We start from the raw sequence: 26,230 nt of genomic DNA on the forward strand, positions 1-26,230 counted from the left end.
AAAGATGACTTGGATTTTGGAATACAGAGTAAAATTTCAAAATTTGCTGATAATACCAAATTGAAGGTAAGGATGATACCAGTTGACTGCAACAGGACATATAGATAGACTAGCAGAGTGGGCAGGCAAGTAACAGATGGAATTTAATACAGAGGTGTGAGTTGTACATTTTGGCAGAAGGGATGGAGAGAATCAATATAGACATAATGGCTCAGTTCTAAATAGTGTTCTGCAACAGTGGGGCTATGTGCGTAGATTCCGGAAGGTGGCATGACATATTAAGAGAGTAATTAACAAAGCATACGGGATCTTGGTCCTCATAAATAGAGGTATTGAGTACAAAAACAGGGAAGTTATGTTGAATATTTGTATGGCTCTGGTCCGGTCACAACTCGAGTATTGCTGATCACCGAATTTTAGGCAGGATGTGAAGATCCTTGAGAAGGTGCAGAGGAGATTTATCAGAATGTTTTCAGGAATTTAGCTACAAGTTTAGGCTGGAGAGGCTGAGATTCTCCTTGGAGCAAAGGAGGTTGAGGGGAGATCTGATAGAGGTGTTCAAGATTATGACAGGTTTAGAAAAGGTAGATAAAGATAAGCTGTTTCCACAAACTAATGGTAAAAGAATTAGAGAACACAGACTTAAGGACTTGGGCAAAAGATACAAGCGTCTGGGGGGAGCTGATGAGAGATTCATAGCATCTGTTTGCTGTGGCATCTGTCACTTGGTTTCAGAGTGTGGTGTGCCTGACCACAGGTTGGCAATTTGTTTACTTGGACTTTGTATTTACTGTGAACATTAGAGTATAAGATAGATGTGAGGGAGAAATTTTTTACACAATGAGTGTGGATGTGGTCCATGAGGGTGGTGGAAGCAGAGATTATCAATGATTTCAAAAGGAAATTGGATGGGCAGTTAAAGGAAATAAACTTGCCGTGCTATAGAGATAGAGCAGGTGTATGCAACTGACTGGATCGCTCCACAGACTTCCAGGGCCGACGGCCTTGTCCTGTGCTGTTATGACTGCATATTTAACAGTGCACATCCCCACAGCATTTGTTTTGTTAAAAATTTAAATGATTGGAAATCTATAACATTCCTTAAAATTCTCTAACAGGTAATTTTTAAAATTGCAAATCATTTAGTTACCTCATGCTACACGCATGGATAGAGGTGCAGCAGCAGAATAGCTAGTAACTAGACTATTACATCAAATTAAAATAAACGTTTTGATATTCAACACGTAACAGGGAGTAGACCCTGAGCAATTCCGATGTAGTTTTGAATTTAACATTCTCAATGCCGATTTAAAAAAAAACATGGAACTGTTGACAACACAACTTCATGAAAGTTGCACTACAGTAACTTACCTTCTTTTGCTACTTCATTTTCTTTCCTAACTGTCCAATTTTCACCATATATACTTTTCCAGATGGCAGGGATGGGTGGGGAGAACACAGTCTGGTTGCAGAATTTTCCATGACTTCCATTGGTGCTACTCAATGATAAACCAGCAGGATGGTAAAAAAAGGATATGGCTAGTTGACGGATGGAGAAACCCATCAAATTGTATACACTTTGGTAACACATAGACCTGAGATTAATTTTACAACCATTAATTCAAGTGTTGAATAGAGTCATAACAACACAGAAGGAGGCAATTTCCATCCGTTGATTCCATGCCGACTCTCAGTAAGGCAATCCAGTCTGTCTCATTTCCCTGCTTTATTCCCGTAGCCCTGCAAGTTTCTTTCCCTGAAGTGCCCATCCAATTTCCTTTCCTTCCTCCACCTGACCACAGAGCTTCCTTTTTGTTCTTCCTGCCCCCTTGCCCCTTCTACTGGCTTAAAATCTATCTTTCTTCAGTCCTGATGAAAAGTCATTGACCTGAAATGTCAACTCTGTTTCTCTCCACAGATGCTGCCTGACCAGCTGAGTATTTCCAGCATTTTTATTTTTATTCCTTTTGAGATCATTGATCTTCTCCTTTTCCACCACGCTCATAGACAACTAGTTCCAGGTCATCACTACTTGCTGCATAAAAAAAAGTTCTTCCTCACATCCCCTCTGTAACTCTTGCCAAAATCTCAAATCTGTGCCCTCTAGTCCTCATACCATCAACTGATGGGTACAGCTTTTTTTTGTCTACCTTATTTAAACCTGTCATAATCTTGTACACCACTATCAGATCTCCCCTCAACATCCTTTGCTCCAAGGAGAACAACCTCAGCTTTTCTAACCTAACCTTGTAGCTAAAATCCCTCATCCCTGGAACAATTCTGAATAACTCGAGTTGCTCTGCAAGTGATGCCTAGGGCAACAATTCATTGTACTAACTGTGTATTGTCTTGCCAAGGAGCTATTTTGCTATGCTCTAACACATCAAAGCATTGTGTGATGGATTGTAAACATATGTCTAATTTTCCACACAGCAGACTATGATTTTAAGTTTACTTCCTATGTTGTTACTAAGTGGAAAGCAGGAATTTCCCCTTAAGAATCAAAACTGTAAGTCCTGTAGCCTTAATACAGTCCTATTGTTTGCTTTGTGGAGTGCTTAGATAGTTCTGCCTTTTCATAGCATTCCCTTGCTTTACTCACTAGATAGCAAGAGAAGGAGAGTTAAAAAAAGTTATAGACAACAAGAGGCACATTTTTGGGCACATTTACCTACCACATCTGGACAGGCCTTAAATATAAACATAAACAGTGACAAGTCTATCAAGGAACATAGGTCTAAAGGGAAATGGTATTCATCTATACTAGCATATATGTCCTCACGGGAAATATTGATGCTTATGTTTACATCACATTTTCTTTTTGCATTTTCTGTTTTGGAACTTATGTTAAGAAGGCAGGTTAATATTTGAAATTGAAATTTCCCTGCTTCGATGTCATTCAAATCTGCATTATTCTTATCATGAACGGGAATGATGAATAGTGCGCTCCCTATTCGTGACGTGAGTAAAAGAAGGAAGCAATGTCAGCTGGGGAACATTCTGTACAAAATGTCTGCTCACCGATTACCTTTAACCAACACTGCAACAGCATGAAGCATGGCAACAAAAGAGGCGCAAGAAACACTATGAATGATTTTCTTACAACCATTCAGAAGAGTAGTTTCTTTCTAACTGACAAGAAGAGAATTTTATTAAATAAAAAGCATCAGAGATTTGCTGATACCAGAAGCTATTAAACAATAGGCCTCATCACCATAACAGATCTAAGTCCAGAGAGTGCATCATTCAATACTAGATCTGTATGAAAATCCTAAACAGCTGCAAGTGTAAATTGAAGACACCAGAATAATACATTTCATATGCTTTATTTGTTTATCTACCAAAAGCACTAGAAAGAGAGATATTAAAATAGAAAAAACCTTAAAGACCTTGAAGCAAAGTAGTCTTCTGACACTCCAGTTGCTGCTACCTTGTTCCTTAGCACATTTGGGACTCCCACATTGATGTTTATATTTGTGAGGCTTGTTGTAAGCTCACATTGAGTAAGTTCTTTATCAGGTGTATGGAATAAGCTGAAAATTAATGCTTTTCCTAATCCTGTGTCAATACAGGGAGGCACCCTGTCACCAACTTTTGTTTTTTTTTCCATTTGAAGGTGACTTAATTCAGAAGATCAAAATGTAGAATTAGTTTGGGTAGAGATAAAAAATAGCAAAGGTAAAAAATCATTTGTGGGAGTAGTTTATAGGCCAGTAGTTTGTATAATAGTTTATACAATAGCTACATTGTAGGGTAGAGTTACACGAAGAAATAAATGGGGCATATAAGAAAGGTACCGCAATAATCATAGGTGATTTTAATCTTTAATTCAATATAGATTGGATGATTCAGATTGACAAAGGTAGTGTGGAAGGTGAGTTCATAGAGTGTATTTGGGCCAATTTCTTCGTGTAGTATGTTCTAAGGGAGCAGGCTATTCTGGAACTGGTAGTGCAATGAAACAGGATTAATTAATGATCACATAGCATAGGAGCCTCTAGGCAACAGTGATCTTAACATGACAGATTTTCACATTCAGTTTGAGGGTGAGAAGTGTGGGTCTAAGGCTAATGCCATAAACTTAAATACGAGCAATTGCAAGGGCATGAAGACAGGGTTGGCTGAAGTGAATTGGGAAAATAGGTTAAAAGATGAACAGTATAGAAGCAGTGGCAAACATTTAAGGAGATATTTCATAACTCTCAGCAAAGCTATATTCCATTGAGAAAGAAAGACACTTTGTGGAGGATGCACCATCTGTGGTGAACTAAAGATGTTAAGGATAGTACCAAATTGAAAGGAAAAGGCATCCGATACAATGAAGGTTTATGGTAAGTCAGAGGATTGAATGGATTTTAGAAACCAGCAAAGGATGATTTAAAAAAATAAAGAGGGAGAAATTGGAGAAAGCTAGCTAGAAATGTAAAAACGGATAGTATGAGTTTCTAAAAGTATTTAAAAAAGAAAAGAATAGCTAAAGTGAGCATTGATCCCTTGGTGGATGAGAATGGGGAATTAAGAATGGGAAACAAGGAAATGGTGGAAGTGTTGAACAGCTATTTTGTGTCTGTCATCACTGTAGAAGACAGAAAAAAAATCTCAAGAATATTTGAAAATCAAGAGGTGAAAGGGAGGGAGGAACTTTAAAAAAAATTACAATCACTAGGGAAAAGGAACTGAGAAAACTATTAGAACTAAAGACTGACAAATCCCCTGGACCTAGTGGCCTGAAATTCCTGTGGTATTAAAAGAATTGGCTGCAGAGATATTGATGTATTGGTTCTAATCTTCCAAAAGCCCCCTAGATTCTGGAAATGTCCCAGCAGATTGGAAAATTGCAGATGTAACATATCTATTCAAGAAATGAGAGAGACAGAAGACAGGACACTATAGGCCAATTAGCCTATTATCAGACATTGGGAAATGCTAAAATGCATTCTTAAGTAGGGGGTAGCAGTGGGGGTGGGATGAGGCCATTAAGCGGACATTAATTGTCCACTTTAGGGTCTCAATTGGCAGTGGGATGGGGAGGTTGTCCATTGGTCTTCCCACCATAGACTTAGTGAGGGTGGAGGTGGAAAGATGGCAGGGTCTCCACCTGATTAAATGCCCACACCACCACCAAACTTGCCACAGGGGAAGGCATAAGATTGTGTCATCAAAATAATTTGATTTGGGGGAAATGCTTATTAGGCATTGCCTTGATTCTCTAATGGTTAATTATTTGACAGTGTTAACTGCTCATGTTGCTTCTTCAGATTATTCTTTTATCAATTTTATTTCTGAGCCTGAATTTTTGTCAGAAACTGTAGGTGTTTTGTGAAGGAGTTTGAATTGTGTTAGAGAGCTACACACTTTGATAACCTGTGTAGGTTTGTGTGAAAAGGTACAATCATTATTTATTTTTAATCCATCTGAAATGTTATCTGAAAAACTGTGTCACATATTAAAGCTGTTTACAAATTCTGATGTTTAATATGAGTGCTGGAGAATAAGTCATTTTGCATGAAATATCACAGAGTGTGGGAGTTTAAGTCTGTGTAGGAGCACAGCTGACACTGCATGGAACATTTTAAGCATATGTAGTTCCCTGCCAACTGACACAGTTCAATAATAATTATTGTGAAATGCCGACAGGCAATGAGACTTGACTTGACTTGACATTTCAGTACAGTGCTGAGGGAGTCCTGCATTGTTGCAGGTGCTGCCTTTAAGATGAAATTTTAAACCAAGAGCCCATGTGTAGTCTTAGGTAATGTCATCCCCAGTGTTGTGACACAGCAGTTGGTAAAGACTGAGGCCAGGATTTTCCCCTTGGCGACCTGGGGGTGGGACCCGGTCACCGCGCATGCACGAAAGAGTGCACTTTGATAGCTGGGGCTTCTCTCCCCACCCCTGCACAGGAAGTGCATAGTGCTTTCCGTTGGGGATTCCACTGGGTGGGCCTTAATTGGCCCCCCCACTTAAAATGGCAGCAGGCCCCGTTTCAGTGGCGGGGGTCAGCTGTCTGCCCACCACCAAGCCGGTGGGGCCCTCACGCCATCCAAGGGCAAAATTCTGCCCTGAGATGTTTAAATCCCAGAGGGAAACTTGAACAACTATCATAACCTACATTTTCAATTGGTATGTTTGAGATGCAACTCTGAATTCAGGAATAAGACCTCAAAATTTTTTTATTATAAAACTAAATTAAACATTTATTAATTTAACAACAAATTAAACACATACACATGTCTACAAATTACTACCATAATAACTTTTAAATACATCCCCAAATTAATCACTCCTAGGTAAATCTTCACCAAGACAACAGTAACCCATGGACTTTAAACCGACACCAGGCAAAGCACATTGACCTTATGAATTCAAAATGAGGTTCCTTTCAATTTGTTGCATTTGGAGACACAGTTGTAAGCTATAGGCTGGTTAGATCGTAAGTGCCTCTGACTTAGACATCCAAACTCCTTTCTGTTTATACCTAGCTTTTCCTTTGATTGTAAGTTTTTCATTGTATCCTAGGCTTTTAACATCACATCATCTAACAATAACATTTTCATTCCACTAATTTTATTAGTAATATAAACACATTGCTTGGCATCTCCCAGCTGGATGCAAGATTTCACCCATTCTTTTGAGTGGATCAACAAATGCAAATTTACACTTTACCTTCTCCTCCTTACATTTATCTAATTAACATCTCAAACTACTCTACATCAAAACACCCAGACTAGCTGGCTTTTTCAATTAAGACACACACAAACACACACATAGACACAGACACTACTACAATTTCAATTTAACAATCATTTCTAATAACATTAGAGACATTTATATCTCTCACACCCAGTAAAGATATAATGGCCTGAATTTTACACTCCCACTGGTGGGCTTTTAGGTGGTGGCGGTGGGGGGGAGGGGGAGTGAGAAATTGCAGGTACAGGATTCCCTCTAGGTTCCCACCCACCCTGACCTCACAGCAATTTTATGCTGGGAAGGGCAAGGCCTCAGATGGAAAGCCCACCCTCACACCGAGCGAGGCCCATAACTGGCAAATTAATGTCCATTTAAGGGCCATTTCCCACCCAGCCTCAATTTTTCTGCTGGCGGGAATATTGAACCTCTGTGGGGGCAGACCAGAAAGAATCAAAGTTAGATCTTGGGAGGGCGTGGGGTGGCGGCAGGGTGCGCCTCCATCAGAAGCCCCTTTTGAATCGGGGGCACCTTTCCCTTAGGGCCCGGTGACCTCTGGATCTCCCTCCCCACCACCCCGGCCTCTCCCCCAAGCCCCTGATCACCCCCTTGGTGAGCCCCCTACGCCTTCCCTACCTTCCCCACTCTGAGACCCCTTATAGTTATCTTGTCCTCTAGCTCCAGCACTTGGGCTCAGGCAGGTTGGTGTAGTTCCTCTTCTGTCCATTGCAGCGCTGTTGCTGGAGGGACTGGAGAACTGCCAGCCAATCAGAATGGCCAGCAGATCTCTAAGGCAGGCCTTTCTCCTGAGTGAAGGGTGGAAGTCCTGCCTGCAGCCAATCAACTCTCATTGCAGCATAAATTGGTTGCGGGGCAGTTGGAGTTGGTGGGGATGTATTCCTGCTGACTCTTCCAATGGCGAGAGGCAAGCCCCTGCCAATCGAAAAATTCAGGCCCAAGTTCCTAACTTTCAAGATACACACCTTATTTAATGTGGGCATTTTGAAATTGACTTTAAAAAGTGGACAATGTGCAGCAAAGATAGCCACTGAGGGGCGGATGACCTTTTGTGACAATTAACTCAGGTCTCTGGAAAGCCCTTAAAATGTAAATGCCCATGGGTGGAATGCCCTTCCTTGAAAAGACATTGAAAATGTGAAACCACTTGTGAATTTATACCTCCTATTGACTGGGTATTTACCAAAACTCAAAATCAATAGCCCCCAGATTTGGGGTGACATCGTCAATGGCATCGGGCGCACTTGAAGGTGTGAGCAGACAACATGCGAGAAGGCCAAAAATTAGTTTCATGATGTCGTGAAGCCAGTTTGTGATCGTCTGCTCATCCTGTTGATGGTGGGCTGCTTTCCCCACCATCGGACGTTGGGAAACTCATTGTATTACAACAGCATATCATTATAAGATCAGCCTGCTGGACTCATCCCCACCCCCCCCACCACTGGATTGCCCTCCCACATTGGCGGGACAAAACGCCGATGCAGAACACTTCTTGGCAAGCGTGATGTGCAGAAGTTGGGACTTATTGCCAAGGCCTTGCTCACATTGTGGACATCTGAGGAGCAGAAGATCCTGGAGCCTGACACCAATGGTCCACTGGAGAAATGTCCATGGCATGCTGTGTGGATTCTCATGGTCATGATTCAGCTGCAAAGCAGCGCATGGAAGTTGGAAAGTCACTGTTGATGCTCACACCAGATGATGGTCAAAGGGATGGGAGAGGAAGGTCTAGGATTGACTGGGAGAGGAAGATGTGTCGGGGTGGTGAGGTTTGGCGGGGGGGAAATGAAGGTGTTGTGGGGGGTGACATTGGGAGCGGGGGAATGAAGGTTTCGAGAAAAGGTTGGGAATGGGGGAATGAAGGTGTCGGGGGGGAAGTTGGGAGGTAGGAGGGAAGGTGTCGGGTGGGAGGTTGGGAGGGAGGTGGGACTGTGGGGGAGAAGGGGGGTAACGGGGAGATGATGGCAACTGAGGAGGTAGGTGTAAGGGAAGGTATAAGTGAAGGTGTTCGGAGGGGGGAAAAGACTGAGGAGAGGGGAGGGAGTCCGGTGGAGGGGAGGGAAAGACTGCGGAGAGGGGGGAGTCCAGGGGGGATGAAGGAGTGTGGAGAGGGGAGGGAGCCCGGCGGGAGGAAGGAGCAAGGATGGTGGAAGGAGTCAGAACAGGAAAGGAGTAAAGCTGGCGGAAGAAGTAAGGGTGTCTGAGGGAGTCAGGAAGGGGGAGGGACTAAGTGGGGAGAGTCCTGGGGGGGGTGGGGGGGTAGTGGTGGAAGGACTAAGGGGGGAAAGGGATCCAGTGGGAAAGGGGTTTCAGGGGAAAGGGGTCTGGAAGGGTCTGGAGGGGAGTGAAGGGGTTCCAGGGAGGGATGAGATCCAGGATGGGCGACATCCAGGTGAACGTGCGAGGGAGGAGTCAGATGGGTCCATGACTGCCTCCTGGGAAGCAAACTGAGGGTGGGCATCATATGAGGGAATGGTGAGAATGACGGAGGGCAGAGTGAAGCTGTAGGGTGGGAGGATGAGGGTTTGAAGATAGCAGTAGAAGGGATGGCGAGGGTGGTTGGTGGGGACTTGGAGGCAGCCACAATCTCTGGGGGTGGGAAGGAGGAGGTCGGGGAGGTTAATGTGGATGGGGGTGGGATTTTCGGGAAGTAAGGGAATGTACACGTTCACCTGGACATCTCCGAAGGAAAAAGGTTGCGGCTGGTAGGTCATGGAGAGGAGGTGGAAGCTGATGCCAAGGAGATCACCTGTGATGGGGGAAAAGAAATGGGTGACTGGGGGAGGTTAAAGGATGGGGAAGGGAAAATAAAACCAAATTAGCACCATGCTGTCTAAATCAAAAGTGAAATGAGAGTCGTGGATGGCGAGATCAGGTGTTGCACGGGAGTGTGATCAGTGGGTGGGCGGAGATGCAGGTCAGCTCAGATGGGTATCAGAAAGCGAAACCCAGCAGGCAGCATTGAAAATGCTCGGGACATTGAGATGATTCTGATAAGGGCAGGATCCGTGTGTGTGGGAGAGTGCTTGCACAAGGCTCCAAAAGGCTCTGGCACACACAACTTCTCCCTCATGGACCGGCTGCGCCCTCTGCATTGAAGAGGACGAGGTCGAGGGGAGTCACAGGCAAAGGGGACTTGGAGTAGTGGATAGCCTCTGAGAATCCTGAGTGGATGCCCAGGGGTGTCTAGCTGCCGCTCCTCCTCCCTTCGGGTGCCCGAAGGCCCCGGCCTGACTCCTTGAGGGGAAGGAGCACCTGGTGGGACATCAAGGTGCCTTGTTTCCCTCTCGCAAGAATTTACCCATGGCTACGGTGATGAAGTGCGGGTCCGCACACATCTCCATTTTCTGCTGGACCAGGGTCTCCATGGCATCCAACATCTCCCTCATGAGACCTCCATATGTGCACATGTGGGCACCACATCATCAGAGAGCAGGTGGATGCACACCTCTGACTCACGAGCCACTCTGTTGAAGGTTTCCAACAGCTCTGCCTGATATCCCCCCCGCTGTCTACTGACTCTCCAGGATGAGTTGGAAGACCTAATCCAGAGGTTCATCATCTGATTCGGACCTCAAAATGCCTCTTCCCCAGCAGTTCTCTGAGTGCCGGGGAGCTCAGCTGAACCTGCGTCCTCCTGCTGTGGGTGCGTGGCCATGCAGTGACCACCAGATTGTAAACCCGAGCCTGCTCTAGATCTAGGTCCCACCGAGGTGTGTGTCCCTGCGCTGGTGGAGGGTAAGTACTGTGATGGGTCTTCGAGGCTGCTTATTTTCAGCTCTTCAATGGAGGAGTTGTCCTCTTAGCTGGAGGTGAGGACCTTGGATGGAGCTGAGGGACTGGCTGGCTGAGGGCGTCAGTCGCTTGTCAGAGCTCCCTGTCAAACAAAGTAGAGATAATTAGTGCATGGCAGCAGTTATAAGCAGGAGAGAGAGCACTCACATTTGCATTGAGCGAGGGATGATGTGGTGCAAGATCCTCAGGTGACCTCACAATTGCCGCAGGCAGAGTCAGCGTCCTCACCAGTCAAATGCTGGGACCTCTCCCTGTTTATGTGAGCAGGCTTCTCCTGCATGAAAACATATGGAGAGAATGTGAGCAGGACGCATGGCACTGCATGGAATGTTTGTGTGGTGAATAGAGCCATGGACGGGATGAGGATGCGAGCTGGAGAGGACATGAGCCTGATGTAGATGCGAGGGTGTGTGTGAGAGTTAGTGGTGTTGTCCCTTGAGATGTGGGATCCCTGTGAGTGTGTGATGGTGTTTGTGAGTGTGTGAGTTGAGAGTAATGAAAAGAATGAGTTACTTTGCTGGAACGGATGCAACCATTCATCCTGTAGTGGCACTGGGTGGCTGCCCTCTTCTACAGGGCATTGGTGCTGACCACCGCTACCACCGCCACCCATGCTGGAATGGTGATGCAGCTGCCCACCCTGCGGCCAGAGTGGGGGTAGAGAACATCACAGCAGGCCTCCGTGGCGTTCAAAAGGCGGTCGAGGGATGTGTCACTAAACCTGGGAGCTACAGTCTTCTTGCTTTTTGGGGCCATGTCTTCCGTGCATCAGTCATGGGCTGGAAGCACTGAGAGGTGTGTGTGTTGCTCGATTTTAAATATGGCTCCCGGCATGATGAAGTGGCGAGGTGATTGTGTGGCGGGTGAATGAGAGCCCGCCCTCCATGGAAATGGCGTGTTTGCCAGGAATGCATAATTAATGCGGCGGGTTTGAGATGAGTAGGCGTGAAAAGCCACCATTGTGCCTGGTGAGTAAAACTACCACACTTAGTGCAAGACAAAAACAGAATTACCTGGAAAAACTCAGCAGGTCTGGCAGCATCGGCGGAGAAGAAAAGAGTTGACGTTTCGAGTCCTCATGACCCTTCGACAGAACTTGAGTTCGAGTCCAGGAAAGAGCTGAAATATAAGCTGGTTTAAGGTGTGTGTGTGGGGGGCGGAGAGATAGAGAGACAGAGAGGTGGAGGGGGTTGGTGTGGTTGTAGCGACAAACAAGCAGTGATAGAAGCAGATCATCAAAAGATGTCAACAACAATAGTACAATAGAACACATAGGTGTTAAAGTTAAAGTTGGTGATATTATCTAAACGAATGTGCTAATTAAGAATGGATGGTAGGGCACTCAAGGTATAGCTCTAGTGGGTTTTTTTTTTATTTTTTTTTTATTTTATATAATGGAAATAGGTGGGAAAAGGAAAATCTTTATAATTTATTGGGAAAAAAAAAAAGGGGGGAAACAGAAAGGGGGTGGGGATGGGGGAGGGGACTCACGACCTAAGTCCCCTCCCCCATCCCCACCCCCTTTCTGTTTCCCCCCTTTTTTTTTTTCCCAATAAATTATAAAGATTTTCCTTTTCCCACCTATTTCCATTATATAAAATAAAAAAAAAACCCACTAGAGCTATACCTTGAGTGCCCTACCATCCATTCTTAATTAGCACATTCGTTTAGATAATATCACCAACTTTAACTTTAACACCTATGTGTTCTATTGTACTATTGTTGTTGACATCTTTTGATGATCTGCTTCTATCACTGCTTGTTTGTCGCTACAACCACACCAACCCCCTCCACCTCTCTGTCTCTCTATCTCTCCGCCCCCCACACACACACCTTAAACCAGCTTATATTTCAGCTCTTTCCTGGACTCGAACTCAAGTTCTGTCGAAGGGTCATGAGGACTCGAAACGTCAACTCTTTTCTTCTCCGCCGATGCTGCCAGACCTGCTGAGTTTTTCCAGGTAATTCTGTTTTTGTTTTGGATTTCCAGCATCCGCAGTTTTTTTGTTTTTTTTTTACACTTAGTGCAAGTCTGGGACGATTCCGCCATCAGTGTTTGTGAGTTCAACACTTAACAAAGAGAAGCTCAGAGAAACTAATTTATCACAATTGAGTGTGAACAGCCACAATTCATCCCCTAATGGGTAGCAATGGCTTCTAATTGTAAATCCTTTGTGTGGATAATAGAAGTACTGACCATGTGGTCAAACTGACTTCAGTTAACAAGAACCAACCAGAGACAGGTCAGTATGGAAGCAAACAGGACAAGAGGGACAATTCCTCCAGCAAGAAGAATAGAACCCAACTGGAACAACTGGCAGTGAGAGAGAGGGGCTGATTTTTCTTCACCTGCAAAGATTCATCTTTACTGAAACTCGCCGCAACTTCACCTGGAAACCCAGAGGATTCCAACTTCCACGCATCCAAAGAAGCCCATCCAGGCCTGCAGTGCGTGCATCTTAATTTATACATGTTATTTGTTTCTTGAATTCCTGTTAATAACCTAAATGCATGCTTTGTGTCTAGAATCCACTGCTGCTGTTTCTGTTTGGCCGTGTTCATGTGGGAGTGAGTGTTTTTCTTTGTGTTTGCTTTTCGGGGTGTTATGGTGAATAAATGTTATCTTTTCTTCTGATTTAAACTTACCCAAAACTTGTCCATAACTAAAAGCCACAGCACTAAAAGGGTTTTAAAATATTCTTTCTAAAATATACATCTTGTAGTGGACAACTGAGAGGTGAGGAGCAAGGGGAAAAGCTATTCCACCTTCCCTCTCCTATCCCATAACAATAGACATAAGAGATCCCATGGCACTATTTTGAAGAAGAACAAGAGTGTTTTCCTACTATCCTGGCCAACATTTAACCATCAATCCATTGCTGTTTGTGGAACTTTGCCGTCCACAAATTGGTTGCTAAATTTTGTACTTTGCAACTGTGACCATTCTTCAGAAGCACTTAATTGGCCATAAAACACTTTGGGACTTTCTGAGGTTATGAAAGATCCTATATAAATACAATTCTTTCTTTCTATCTCATTTCGCTCTGGGGGGTGGAATTCATTGAGCGTTGTGAATGCTCCATTGTTGAATACACTTAAAGCTGAGATCGACAGGGGAGAGATGGTGGGATCGTTCCTCTTTTCCACCTCTTGGCTAGCCGCAACAATATGTGTTTTAAAGAAGAAGTGAGTGTGTGGCTCTCAAAAATGGACACAGGACAGGTTTTCTCATAAGTTTTTAAAAAGAAAGGATAAATGTTTATTTCTCAACAACTGAATATGCATACACTCAGACAAGGAACATGCACTCAAGAAAAGGTAATTATAAAAGAGATGGCATGCACTTAGGGTTTTAAAGAATCTAAGAAGTCATTATACTCCTACCTTTTGAGATGGAAGCTGCAAACCTTGCAGGCCTGATGAATTATTTGTGGTTCACTGGAAAAAATGGAGGTTGGATTTTTTTGGCAGCAAATTTACAGTGGCTTACTCCTTGCAACAATAGGTTTCTGGCTTTGCTCCAGTAGAAGTTGTAGTTCAGCTCCTGTAGCGAAGATATGGCTTGGTTCTACACATTTGCAGGTAAAAGGATAGCCCCATTTCTCAGCCTGTTAGTAATTTTCTAGGCAGGATCTTCTTTGCTGGTTGGGATATCTTCACACTGTGGCCTCTTTATCCTGAACACTGACTGACTGACTTCAGGCTGCTGCTCAATATTTGTTTTAATAAAACTTTTCTTATTATAAACTGATTTCTCTCAGTTAACCATAGTATCAGTGTTCTAATTGTTCGCACAGGTGGTCTCTGATGATATTAGCATTGCCATACAATGGGATTTGAATCTTGGCCATTTGCATCTCCTTGTGATAGAATGGCTTTTCTTCACACCCATTTTGTAGAGTTTCATTCTGCAGCCACTAAGTTATGTGGTCATTTTTACATCAGTCCCTGTAAGCACTTAGTAGCTGTTAAATCCATAAAAGAGATCTGTTGCATTTTTTTTGTCTTCCTAGGAATGTTCCAAAACATTGATTACATTTTAATGTCCTGTTCAGACAAGCAGGTTACTTCCAGCCTTGGGTAGTTTCATGTACAATTGCAAACAAGGATGGAGGTCACCTGACCTCCTTGACTTCATCTTGTTATAGCCCAGATTGTCCTTTCTCCACGTTGTTTTAGAGGAAAATAAAATGTTCATTTTTCCATACATTTGAGGGCATAGCTATGTGAGCATGGCACAAATTTTTGGTCCCTCAAGGAATCAAGGGATATAGGGAGCAGGCAGGAAAATGGAGTTGAAGCCCAAGATCAGCCATGGTCATATTGAATGGAAGAGCAGACTTGATGGCCGTATGGTCTTTGCTTCTATTTCTTGTGTTCATGTCTATTGTTGTTTGTGGGGCTTTGCTATATTGGCTGCTACGTTTCATACTTTACAACAGTGATTATACTTCAAAAGCACTTCATTGGCTGTAAAGTATTTTGGTGTATTCTGAGGTTGTGAAGGGCACTGTATAAATCTGTTCATTTTCTTTATTTCATGACAGTTCCATGCCAATTGGAAAAGTGTTCTTGTGTACACAGTATGCCCATCTGCTGTCTTATTATATAATTGAAGAGCACTCATCAGCTGAGCACCAATGGTTACTATCCCCTTTCAATTTGAAACCGGCAGAGATAGACATCATACAGAAATGATTGTGGTGGTGTTAATGAGCAAGGGATAAATGAGGGGATAGCTGGGACAGGTTGAAACATACTGTCTGCCCCCTGACTAGTATGATTTTGCAGATTTTTCTGCTCATTTTCAAATCGAAAGTGTTGGAGCACATGGTCCATTACTTGCCTTCTTGTGCAAGGCATTGGTAAGTGAAATAGCTAGTTTGACCAATGACTATCTGCACTATGGACTATCAATGGGCCACTGAGAAGACTTCACTCAGCATTTTACAGGCACCGCAGGAACACTTTTTATGAATGATAAACATTTGTGAGGTTATTCAACAATCCACATGTTGGTTTTGAAAATTAAAGCTATTTACATGCATGTCAAAAAAATTAAAACATCAGTGACAGTGAAGCAATGGCGATATATTTCCAAGTCAGGATGGTGAGTGACTTGGAGGGGAACTTCCAGGTGGTGGTGTTCCCATGAATCTGCTACCCTTGTCCTTCTAGATGGTAGCAGTCATGGGTTTGGAAGGTGCAGTGTAAGGAGCCTTTGTGAGTTTTTGCAGTGCATTTTGTAGATGCTGCTACTGTTCATTGGTGGTGGAGGGAGTGAATGTGGATGGGATGCCAATCAAATAGGCTGCTTTGTCATGGATGGTGTTAAGCTCCTTGAGCGTTGTTGGAGCTGCATTCATCCAGGCAAGTGGAGAGTATTCCATCACACCCCTGAAGTGTGCCTTGTAGATGGTGGACAGCCTTTGGGGAGTCAGGAGGTGAGTTGCTTGCGCGGGATTCCTAGGCCAGAATTATACATCCAACTGGCGGATGCGCGCCCAACCCAAATGGTCGTAAAATGGGCGTGCATCCCGAAGTCATCGCACGATATTTCTCTTGACGGGTGTGTGCAGAATTTGGAAGAGTACCCGCTGACAATTAAGTGGGAAATTAAGCTCATTAACGGCTGTCATTAATGGGAAGTCTTGCTACAACTGTACAGAGCATTGGTGAGACCTCACCTAGATCACTGTATTCGGTTTTGGTTAAGATAGGACATACTTGCATTGGAAGAAGTTCAGGGAAGGTTCACAAGGCTGATTCTTGGGATGAGGGCTTTGTCTTATGAGGAAAGGTTGAGCAGGTTGAGCCTATACTCATTGGAGTTTAGAAGAATGAGAGGTGATCTTATTGAAACATATAAGGTTCTGAGATGGCTTGACAGGTGGATACTGAGAGTATCATGGGGTAATCTAGAACAAGGAAGCATGGCTTCAAAATGTGGGATCTCCCACTTAAAATGGAGATGAGGAGGAATTTCTTCTCTCGGAAGATCGTTAGTGTTTGGAATTCTCTTCCACTGCAAGCACTGGAGACTGGGTCATTGAAAACATTCCAGGCTGAGTTAAACAGATTTTTGATCTACAAGGGAATCAATGGTTATGGGGGGTCCAGGCAGGAAAGTGGAGTTTAGGCCACAATCAGATCAGCCATGATCTTATGGAATGACGGAGCTGTGTTGATGGGCCAAATGGCCTACTCCTATTCCTTCTTTCTTGCGTAAGCCTCCATTATCTGCTCTGGCGTGTCTGTGGTGTGCTCACCAGAATGTGACCCTGATTCTAAACATAATCACATAATGTGACTGTGTGCTGATGGAGGGTGCAGGAGCCTTCAGGCTCTTCCCCACCAACGGTATCAGGAAAGCCTCTCACCTGAGCAATGAAGCCTGGACGGAGATTGCAGCAGAGGTTAGAAGGAGTCCACAGGTGCACCTGGGTCCAAAGCAGGAAAAGAGTCAGCAACCTACTCCGCACCACCAGTGTGAGTAGAGCAGTGGTGTTAGATCAATGTGACTCTCATGAGGGCAACAAGCAATGGACATCAGTGGGGGGAGGGAGCATGAAGGCGGTAGAATGCACTGTAAGGCACAGCTGCAGATGTATCCTGAGGCCTGGATTCATGTGTACCATAATTTGCAGGTTCATACTTCCATCATTGTACAAGTGGTGTGAGAGTGGGGCTTGGATAGGTTATGAAGGGGGCCACATTTCTGTCAGAGGGACACATGCTGGTAAGGTGTACCTTGAGATGAGAATCATTCTCTCCTTCTGTTTGCAGAATTTAGAACGGAAGACTAAAGATCGTACAAAGTCAAGTGGCGGAGTTCCCAACACGAGGATGTTCACATCCACAGATGAGGAGCCAGTGGAATTGACCAGAGATCAGGGCAGCTAAGCAATCATGGAATGTGAAGCCAGACAGCTGAGGGTTGAGGGAGCGGAGACCTACAAGTCTGGTGTTGACAACTGGGCAGAAAGGAGACACATATCACTGAGGGATGAGGAGAAGGAGTGTAAATAAAATGAGCCTAATTCTTTCAGTTCTCTAATGCAGGTCTTCATATTTGGAAGGACAGCCTGTTCCATTGTATGCAAGTCGATGGAGAAAGATGTGATAGTGCACACTCTAAGGCTTCATTGCCCTCCTCCTCAGAGGATAAGGGGGACCCTATCATGGTTCTGGGAAGGAGAGGAAGGTGTGAGGGGAGAGGCACGGGACGTGGGTTGGACACGGTTGAGGGCCCCGTCAACCACAGTGTGTGGGAAACCTCGGTTAAGGAAAGAAGGAAGACATGTCAGAAGCGCCGTTTTGGGAAGCGGCATCATTGGAACAGATGCAATGGAGGCGAAAGAACTGAGAGAATGGGATAGAGTCCTAACAGAAAACAGGGTGTGTGGAGCTGTAGTCGAGGTAGCTGTGGGAGTTGGTGGGCTTGTAGTGAATATTGGTGGACTCACCTCTGAGGAGGAAGGCAATGAAACCTTAGAGTGTGCGCTATCACATCTTTCTCCATCGACTCGCAGATGATGGAACAGGCTGTCCTTCCAAGTATGTAGACCTGCATTACAGAACTGAAAGAATTAGGCTCATCCTCATCCCTCAGTGACATGTGTCTCCTTTCTGCCCAGTGGTTAACACCAGACTTGAAGGTCTCCACTCCCTCTTCCCTCAGCAGTCTGGCTTCACATTCCATGATTGCTTGGCTGCCCTGATCTCTGACCAATTCCACTGGCTCCTCCTCTGTGGGTGTGAATGTCCTCGTGTTGGGAGCTCCGCCACTTGTCTTTGCACGATCTTTGGCCTTCTGTTCTAAATTCTGCAAACAGAAGGAGAGAATGATTCTCATCTTGAGGTACACCTTATCAGCATGTGTCCCTCTGACAAAAATGGGGCCCCCGGATAACCTATCCACACCCCACTCTCACACCACTTGTACAACGATGGAAGTATGAACCTGTAAATTCTGGCCCAAATGCATCCAAGCCTCAGGATACATCTGCAGCTGTGCCTTACAGTGCATTCTACTGCCTTCCTGCTGCCCCCCCCCCCCCCACCATTCGCTAAGGTCCATTGCTTGTTGCCCTCATGAGAGTCACATTGATCTAACACCACTGCTCTACTCACACTGGTGGTGCGGAGTAGGTTGCTGACTCTTTTCCTGCTTTGGACCCAGGTGTGCCTGTGGACTCCTAAACTCTGTTGCAATCTCCTTCCAGGCTTCATTGGTCAGGTGGGAGGGTTTCCTGATACTGTTGGTGGGGAAGAGCCTGAAGGAAAGCCTGTAGCTGAATTGAGGGGCCATGAATTGTCTGGTCTTTGACATTTGCCAGTTGAGTGTGGATGTCATGGTGCTGTTCCAGAGGTCAGTGGTAGAGAGGACGGCTGAGGCTGAGGTGATGCTCTTGGGGTTCCTATCCGTAACTGCAACGGTGATTCTGCTGTAGGCACTGAGTGCATGTCCGGGTGCCACTTAAAAATAGCGTCCGGGCCTGTGACCCCATCAGCTGACAGCAGGTTCGATGACTTCCTCCCCATCCCCGTTGAATCTTCGACTGTGCCCCACACCTCTGCATATTTTATTGGCTGGCCACTGCGTAATCGTGATCAGCCAGCTGTTCCCGTTGCAAGTGGATGTTCTGCCCATTTCTAGGTCAGCCATTGGGACCTGCACCAGAAGAAATTCCTGTCTCTCTCTCTCTCTCACTCACTCTGTCTCTCTCAAAAGTGAAACCTTTCTGATTCCCTTGGCCGAGTGTTACACAGGATTGTGCAGCTACCTACTGAGACAGCTCCATTAATATTTTAAGGGATGCAAGCATGTTACATTAATTAGTAACTATTTGATATGTGTTTTGTATCTCAGTTGAATATTTTAAATGAAGTACGAAAGTTGGGTCTAGCACACAGCTTAAGTATAATCACCCAAATCTTCACTCCCAAAGCAAGCCATTCTTTGCTTTGCTTGGCAAATTGTTGCTGAAGCCAGTAGTCTTCTTTTCTTTAATTAGTGTATAATTTTCTCTGGATGAAATTAGTATTGGGTCTTAGTACAAAACTGGTAATAGCAAATTAGTTGTCCATTTTAAGCCATGCTTAAATTTCACTTCCACTTGGATCAGTGGCAAACTGCAGCGCAATGCATAGATTGCATTTGGAACATACTCCAGACTGATTATTGTTTTAAGTTTTATAGATAATGATGGACAGATGGCAATATCAAACTATTTTTGATTTGACAAGTATTAACATGGGAATTTATTTTACTAACTAATAAAGGAGAATCTTACGTTGTGCCAATATTTGATTCTAGATTGTCCATATTTCATGTTCAATCCACTTCAGCTTGTACAGCTATCTTAAGCATGCTTAGTGTTCATTCATGGTACTAAGGCCAATTCTTTTTTAGTAGTCAGTTATTTCTGAGAAGTGAGACTCCATAATTTTGTAATTTAGACATGTGAGTTACATGATGTAGATTGACAACTTACGGGGTTTATATCAGAAGGGACAAGTAAAGCTATCGGAACTTATAGCTGGCTATGGGCTATTAATAGTTTTCATTATTTTCACAAGGGGTTTGAGGGGGAAATACAATGTTAGAAGGTATGAATTGTTAATTAATCTATTGATTGACTGTCTGCTAATCTATTAATGGTTAAGGTGTAGTTTTTTGTAGGAGAAAAAACTTGTTTGGATTTCACATGGATACAGTAGATTTATATATTTTCAACATGGCATTTGCAGAAGAGCCCATTGACAGGATTGTTTTATATGTTTGTGCAATGCTTCAAGATTGATGTGAAGAAAAACAGAAAATGCTGGAAAAACTCAGCAGGTCTATCAGCATTTGTGGAGAGAGAAAAAAATAGTTAGCGTTTCAAGTCCACATGACTCTTCTTCAGAGCTAAAGAGAAGTAAAGATGTGATTAAATTTATACTGTTTAAAAGGGGTGGAGCAGGTGAAGCTAGAGAGAAGGCCAGTGATAGATGGAGGCAAAGGAGAGATTGCCAGAGATGTCATGGACAAAGGGGTGTTAATGATAGTGGTACTGGCTAGAGGAGGTGCTGATGGTGGCATTAAGGTCAGAAAGCAGAATGTGATAATAGCAGGACAAGGGTAAGCACTCTGGAAAGAACAATATGAACAAGCAACAGGTGGCCCTTGTGTAGGTGGGGTGGGGGGAGGGGAGGGCGGTGGGAGAAAAGATAGAAAATTGGATACAAGGTGGGGGATAAAACAATGAATAAAAATGAAAAAAAAAATAAGTGGATAAAAAATAAAAATGAAAATAAATATTGAAAAATGAGGATAAAAAAAGGGGCGAGGATTGAGGAGACAGTTCATGGCCTGAAGTTGTTGAACTCAATATTAAGTCCGGAAGGCTGCAAAGTGCCTAGTCGGAAGATGAGGTGCTGTTCCTCCAGTGAGCATTGACCTTCACTGGAACATTGCAGCAGGCCACGGGTGGACATGTGGGTATGAGAGCAGGATGGGGTTTTGAAATGGCAAGCGACAGGAAGGCCTGGGTCATGCTTGCGGACAGACCAAAGATGTTCTGCAAAGCGGTCACCCAGTCAGTGTTTAGTGTCTCCAATGTAGAGGAGACCGCATTGGGAGCAGCGAACGCAGTAGACCAAATTGAAGGAGGTACAAGTGAAGCGCTGCTTCACTTGAAAGGAGTGTTTGGGCCCTTGGATGGTGAGGAGGGGGGATGTAAAGGGGCAGGTGTTGCACCCTCTGTGATTGCATGGGAAAGTGCCGTGAGAGGGGGTTGACGTATTGGGGGTGATGGAGGAGTGGACCAGGATGTCCAGGAGGGAACAGTCCCTGTGGAATGCTGTTCAGAGGGGTGAAGGGAAGATGGGTTTGGTGGTGGCATCATGCTGGAGTTGGCGGAACTGGCGGAGGATGATCCTTTGAATGCGGAGGCTAGTGGGGTGAAAAGTGAGATCAAGGGGGACCCTATCATGGTTCTGGGAGGGAGAGGAAGATGTGAGGGCAGAGGCACAGGAGATGGGTCAGACATGGTTGAGGGCCCTGTCAACCACAGTGGGTGGGAAACCTCGGTTAAGGAAGAAGGAAGACATGTCAGAAATGCCGTTTTGGAAAGTGACATCATCAGAACAGATGCGACGGAGGCAAAAGAACAGAGAGAATGGGGTGGAGTCCTTACAGGAAGCGGGGTGTGAGGAGCTGTAGTCGAGGTAGCTGTGGGAGTCGGTAGGCTTGTATTGAATATTGGTGGACAGCCTATCACCAGAAATTGAGACAGAGAGGTCAAGGAAGGGAAGGGAAGTGTCAGTGATGGACCATGTGAAAGTGATGGAGGGGTGGAAATTGGAAGCAAAATCTTTATGACATTGTGAAATAAGTTTGCAATCATCCGCTCTGCCCATCAATGGGCTGCGTTTCCGGCCGTTGGATGTCGGGAACTTCATTGTAATACATTTGTATATCAGTATAAACCCAGCTTGCCAGAATCATCCATCCACACTGGATCATCTGAGCACGTCAGCATGCATCATAACAGCCTATATAAGGCCTGCACCCGGTAAGCTGCACTTCGCTTGGGACTTCGAGGTTTGTTTGCCTACCTTGCAAGCTTCGGACAGCACTCACAGTCATCAGCGTCAGGCTTCGCAGACAGCATCATATCACTTTTATGGGGGCTCACGGGTAGGTCTCTACCTACCAGACCAGTCATAAGGTAGGGGTGTCTTTTCAGCAGCTGCAGGCCTACGGTTGTACTGGGGAAGGGGAGGGGTATCCCAGGGTGTATGTGGGGGCACAAGTTGATCTGTGCAACTGGCCTCAAGATGGTGAGGGCTGAGGGGACAGTCTCCAGAGGAGATGAGGCCAGATGGAGATGTGAGAGTGTGTATAAGAGAGTGAATGGTGACGTCCCTTGAGCTGGCAGTGAGTGAGATGCCAGTGAATGTGTGATGGGCTTGAGTGTGTGAGTTAATAGTGATGAAATTGTTGCCTTACCCTGGCTGCATGGATGAGATCATTCATCCTCTTTCTGCACTGGATGGCCGACCTCTTCTGTGTAGATTGGCACTGATCAACACTGCCATCACCCACCAAGCTGGAGTGGTGAGATTGCCGGACCTCCTGCGGCCTGAGTGATGGCAGAGGACACCACAGTGGTCCCCCACGGCATCCAAAATGCGTTTCAGGGAAGCATCACTGAGAGCCCACCTACCATCAAAATGGTGTGTTTCCTGGGAATGCATGATTAATAAGGTGGGATTGGGATAACACGGTGTGAAAAGCTGCCATTGCGGCCGGCGGGTAAAACATACATTTTCCCACCTGCTACTGCACTTAGTGCAAATCTGGGATGATTCTGCCCTAGGTTGTGGCTTTTGCATAGTATTAAGTATTAGAAAGAAAAGGTAGACTTGCATTTATATAACACGTTTCATGTCTATTGAATGTCTCAAAGCATTTTACAGCCAGTCTCTTTGGAAATAAGTCACTGTTGTAATTTTTAAAAATTATTTCACGGTATGTGAGTATCGCTGGCAAGAACAGCATTTGTTTCCCAATCCTAATTGTGCTTGAGATGGTGCGTGTGAGCTGCCATCTTCAGTCACTGCAATCCATCTAGCGTAGGTACGTCCGCAGTGCTGTTAGGAGGAGACTTCCAGGATTTTGACTAATAAAGGCGAATCTTACAGTTTGCCAATATTTTATCCAATTGTCCATATTTCACGTTCAGTCCACTTCAGCTTGTATCTTAAGCATGCTTAGTATTCATTCATGGAACTAAGACCAATTCTTTTTTAGTAGTCAGATTTTTCTGAGAAATGAGACTCTATAATTTTGTAATTTAGAGCATGTGAGTTACATGATGTAGAACCTAACCATCTGCCCTTGGCATTCAATGGTATTACCATTGCTTAATCCCCCACCATCAATGTCCTGTGGATTACTATTCACTAGAAACTTAATTGGACCTGCCCTATAAATACTATGGCCACCAGAGCAGGACAGGGTATTCTGTGGTGAGTAAAGGAATGGTGATATAGTTCCACGTCAGGATGGTGAGTGGCTTGGGGGGGATCTTGTGGGTGGTGGTGTTCCCATGCGTCGGCTATCCTTGTCCTTCTAGGTGGTAGAGATCACAGGTTTGAAAGGTGCTGTCAAAGGAGGTTTTGAGAGTTGCTGCAGTGTATCTTGTAGATGGTACACACTGCTGACACTGTGCTTTGGTGGGAGTGACTGTTTACAGTGGTGAATGGGGTGTTGATCAAACGGACTACTTTGTTTTGGGTGGTATTGAGCTTATTGAGTGTTGTTAGAGCCGCACTCATCTAGACAAGTGGAGAGTATTCCCACACTCCTGACCTACGCCTTGTAGTGGCTTTGGGGAGTCCAGAGGTGAGTTACTTGCCACAGAATACGCAGCCTCTGATTTGCTCTGGTAGTCACAATATTTATAGGCCTGGTCCAGTGAAGTTTCTGGTGAATGGTAACCCACGGAATATTGGTGGTGGGGGATTCAGTGATGGTAATGTCATTGAATGGAATGCTAAGGGGAGATGGTTAGAGTTCCTTTTTTTGGAAATGGTCATTGCTTGTACCTGTGTGGCACAAATGCTATTTGCTACTTATCAGCCTAGGCCAGAATGTTGCCCAGGTCTTGCTGCATTTGGACACGGATTGCTTCTGTATTTGAGGAGCGGTGAATGATACTGAACAGTGCAACCATCAATTAAATAAAAGCAAAACACTACAGGTGCTGGAAATCTGAAATAAAAACAGAAAATGCTGGAAAAACCCAGCAGGTCTGGCAGCATCTTTGGAGAGAGAAACAGAGTTAATGTTTTGAGTCCATATGATTCTTCTTCAGAGCTAAAGAGAAGTAGAAATGTGATGTGATGGATTTTACACTGTTGAAGATGGGGTGGAGCGGGTAGAGAAAGTTAGAAGGTCAGGGATAGGTGGGGACTAAGGAAAGATTGACAAAGATGTCATGGGCACATGACAAAGGGACTGTTAATGGTAGTGGTAAAGAGTAAAGAAGATGCCGATAGTGGCATAAAGGTAAGATAGCAGAAGATGTTTAGTAGCAGAACAAGGGTCAGTGCTTTGTGAAACCAAAACTTAAAAACAAGTGACTGACGGCCCTGTGGGAGGGAGGGGTGTTGGGGGAAAAAGGATTAAAAAATGAACAAATAAATAAAAGAAAAGCATTTTATAAATAAATAAATAAATGAATAATAATTGAATTTAGAAAGCGGTCAAGATGGAGGAGAAGACCATTTGCAGCTCCTCAAATGTGGAAGCAGTCCATGTCCAAATGCAGCAAGACCTGGGCAACCCCTTTTTAATCCAGCTTTGAGCGACTATATCTCTTCTCAATCTATCCCATTTGGCATGATGGTAGTGCCACACATAAACAATGGAGGGTATCCTCAGTGTGAAGCCAGGACCTCATCTCCACGAGGATTGCCCGGTGAACCCTATCTATACTGTTATGGACAGATGCATCTGTGACAGGAAAAATGGAACAGCAACTAATTTTCACACAGCAAGCTCCCATAAACAGCAGTGTAATAATGACCAGATAATCTGTTTTTGTATGTTGATTGAGGGATACATGTTGACCAGGACCCATGAATAATTCCCTTGTTCTTGTTCAAAATGTGTCATAGAATCTTTTACATCCAGAAACTGAACTGGACCAGCCATACAAATACTGTGGCTACATGAACAGGTCAGAGGCTAGGAATCCTGTGGTGAGGAATTCGCCTCCTGACACCCCAAAACTTGTCCACCATCTACAAGGCACTGCAGCTCCAACAACACCCAAGAAACTTGACACCATTGAAGACAAAATAGCCTGCTTGATTGGCACCCCATCCACAAACATTCACTTCCTCCACCACCAACACACAGTGGCAGCAGTGTGTACCATCTACAAGATGTACTGGTAGAGGCTCACCAAGGCTCCTTAGACAGCACCTTCCAAACTCATGACTGCTACCAACTGGAAGGACAAGGGCAGCAGACACATGGGAACACCACCACCTGGAAGGTTCCCTTCAAGACACTCACTATCCTGTCTTGGAAATATATCACCATTCCTTCACTGTTTGTGGGTCAAAATGCCGAAACTCCCTCCCGAACTGCACTGCGGGTGTACCTACACCACATGGGCTGCAGCGGTTCGAGAAGGAAGTTTACCACCACGTTCTCAAGGGCAATTAAGGCTGGGCAATAAATGTTGGCCGTGCCAGCAATGCCCACATCCCGTAGAAGAATTAAAAAAAACAAATCCACTTTGGAAGCCAAACAGGGCTTGATGTCTCATATGAAGGATGGCACCTCCTTCAGGGCTGCACTGGAGTGTCAGCTTTGATTATTGTATTTAAGTCCCTGAGTGATTCTTGAACCCACAACCTCCTGCCTCAGAGGCAAGGGTGTCATCAACTTAACCATGGCTGTCACAGGAGGCTTATGCAAGGAGTCTGGTCAACAAAGGATGAAGTGGGGAAAATATGGGAATATATGGCAATCCAATTCTCCTCCATGAATCAGAAGTAAAACCTGTCTTAACTGGCAGCTGCCTGCACCCAACAAAGTATTTTTAACAAAAACAGAATTACCTGGAAAAACTCAGCAGGTCTGGCAGCATCGGCGGAGAAGAAAAGAGTTGACGTTTCGAGTCCTCATGACCCTTCGACAGAACTTGAGTTCGAGTCCAGG

The 26,230-nt window shown here is 44.6% G+C and overlaps 1 protein-coding gene across 3 annotated transcripts in view; it reads left to right on the forward strand.

The window, feature by feature from the left end:
* Nucleotides 1-26,230, forward strand: part of gucy1a2 (guanylate cyclase 1, soluble, alpha 2) — a 257,007-nt gene that overhangs the window by 14,543 nt on the left and 216,234 nt on the right. The window lies entirely within an intron of this gene.

This window comes from Carcharodon carcharias, chromosome 11 (assembly GCF_017639515.1).
Source record: "Carcharodon carcharias isolate sCarCar2 chromosome 11, sCarCar2.pri, whole genome shotgun sequence".
Classification (NCBI taxonomy): Eukaryota; Metazoa; Chordata; class Chondrichthyes; order Lamniformes; family Lamnidae; genus Carcharodon; species Carcharodon carcharias.